A 2,715-nucleotide genomic window follows, 5' to 3' on the forward strand; every position below is an offset into this window, starting at 1 on the left:
AAATAAATTGGAAAAATAAAAAAGAAGATGAAACTACAAAACAGAACAACAATGTAAAAAAATTAAAAGGGAAAAATTTTAATTAATTAATTAATTAATTAAATTAAAAAATTCCCTGGTGCCTCCACTATCAGTATCCATGCCCCCATAGTGAGCTACAGCGAATCTCCACCTCCCCAATATACCCTCCAAAACCTCTAAGTAGATCTCTGAACCACTTTGTCAGCCCCACCCCTGCATATGTTCCTCTCACCAGTGTCTGCTCCTGAAGCTGGCCCAGAACACAGGTACCTGCGTAGGCCAGCTGGGGTGTGGGCTTCCACTGGCATGGCTGCAGAGTCCAGCATACCCAGAAGAAGCTTTGGAGGTGGGTGATGCTTGGGTCCACTGACCCACATGGCCAGAGGAGGCTTTGATGGGGGCGGGGCTCAGGACTGTGACCTGTGTGACCGGAGGAAGATTTGTCAGGGTCGGAATGTGGGCTTCTGGGACTTGCTCCACTTTTATTTCTGATTTTAGTAATATGAATCTTCTCTTTCTTTTTTTTGTATTTAATCTTGCTAAAGGTTTGTTAATTTTGTTGATCTTTTTGAAGAACTAGCTTTTGGTTTCATTGATTACGTTCTATTTTATTCTATTTTTTATTTCATTTACCTCTGCTCTAATCTTTATTATTTATTTCCTTCTACTAGCTTTGGGTTTAGTTTGCTCTTTTTTTTTCTAATTCCTTAAGGTTTAAAATTATCTTTTTGATTTGAGATCTTTCTTGCTTCTTCTAATGTTATCTTGTATAGCCATGTATTTCCCCTTAGCACTACTTTCACTGCATCTTGTAAGTTTTGTTAGTTGTGTTTTAATTTTCATTCATCTCTAAGTATTTTCTAATTTCCCTGATGATCTTTTCTTTGATCTATTTGTTAAGAAAGTATTGTTTAATTTTCATATTTTGTTAAATTTCTAGTTTTCCTTCTGTTATTGATTCCTAACTTTATCCCATTGGATTGGAGAATATATTTTGTATGAAAGCTAACTTTTAAAATCTCTTAAGACTCACTTTACGACCTAATATATGCTTTTTCCTGGAAAATATCCCATGTGCACCTGAGAAGAATGTGTATGTTGTTGTTATTAGGTAGAGTGTTCTATATGTGTCTGTTAGATATAGTTAATTTAATATGCTGTTAAAGTCCTCTATTTTCTTACTTTTTTCTATCTGGTTTATCTACCCATTATTGATAGTGAGTTATTAACATCTTCAACTATTATTATAGAACTACTTCTTCAATTCTGTCAATTTTTACTTCCTATATTTTGACGGTTTCTTATTGTCTGTAAATAAATATTTATAATTGTTGTTTCTGCTGTATTAAATCTTTTAATAATATATAATGTTATTCTTTGTTTCTTGTAAACTCTTTTGATTTAAAGTCTACGTTTTCTAATACTAGTATAGCTACCATATTCTCTTTAGGTTACTATTTGCATGGGATATCTTTTTCTATTTTCTCACTTTTGGTCTATTTGTCTTTCTTTGGATCTGACGTGGATCTCTTGTAGACAGCATGCACTTGGATAATGTGTGTTTAGCTATTCTGCCAACCTCTGTCTTTTGATTGGAATATTTCTTCCATTTACATTTAAAGTAACTACTGATAAGCAAGAACTTCTATTTTGCTATTTGTTTTCTACATGCTTTACAGCTTTATTGTCCCTCATTCCCTGCATTGGTCTTTTCCTTTGAGTTTTGTTCATTATTTGTAGTGGAATATTTTAATTCTCTTCTCTTTTCTTTTTGTGTATGTTATTTATCTATTTCTTTATGGTTACCATGAGGATTACATTTATAATTTTAAAATTATAACACTAATTTGAATTTCTGAGTTTTTCACAGTGATTTATTGTTCATTATGATTTTTTCATAGAGATAATTTTCCAATTTAAAACTTTCAAATATTTAAAATACACTATCAGGCATTATCACTTTATATAGTTGACATTTTAGTATCAAAGTTATGAGCACATATCACTAAAATTCTTTCCTCATACTTTGTAAAAAATACACTGATGTAAGAGTGGAAGCAATTTACCTTCCTTGTGAAGCCTATGAGTGTCAGTTGCACCTCCAATAAAAGTTCCATTGACAAATATTCTTGGCACACTTCTTTCACTGGTGTATTTTGAAAAGAATATCTTCCAACTGGCTTCTATATTCAAGCATGTCCAATTCCACCACTTTATAGTTAACATTCATGTCATGGGAAAGTATGTTTGCCATTGTACTGTAAGAAAAGGATGTTTTTGAGGCAATCATCACCCAGTTATCAGAAATTGTTTCTTGGGTCTGATTCACAGGAGCAGTTGCTGAGTTCCCCAAAGATGATGATGTGCTATTCCCCATCCCAAAGGCAGAAGCAACTGCTGCCCAACCAAGATGGCCTACTGAAGCCACTCTAGCTTTGTTCCCACCAAATCTGCATGGCACCAACACATGGTCTTGATTTGAATTTTTACCAGTTTAAATTCAATAACATGCAAAAATTCTGCCCACTTACTGCACTGTCCTCACCCCTTTTGGTTGTTGAGGTCACAAAATTACATCTTTATATATAGCATACACTAAAACACTAACTAATAATTCTTTTAAATGCATTAGAGTCTTAAATTATGTTTCAAACAAAGCATTAAGTTGTAAACCACAGTTATAATAGTATTAGC

The 2,715-nt window shown here is 33.3% G+C and overlaps 1 pseudogene across 1 annotated transcript; it reads right to left on the minus strand.

Annotated features, from left to right (window-relative positions):
• Positions 1-2,040: 2,040 nt before the first annotated feature.
• Positions 2,041-2,398, minus strand: LOC309835273 (glutaredoxin-2, mitochondrial-like; annotated as a pseudogene). The gene has a single exon. The product of its transcript is annotated as a glutaredoxin-2, mitochondrial-like (transcript).
• Positions 2,399-2,715: the final 317 nt, after the last annotated feature.

Source organism: Grampus griseus, assembly GCF_964374135.1.
Source record: "Grampus griseus genome assembly, chromosome: 17".
In the NCBI taxonomy this organism is placed as follows: Eukaryota; Metazoa; Chordata; class Mammalia; order Artiodactyla; family Delphinidae; genus Grampus; species Grampus griseus.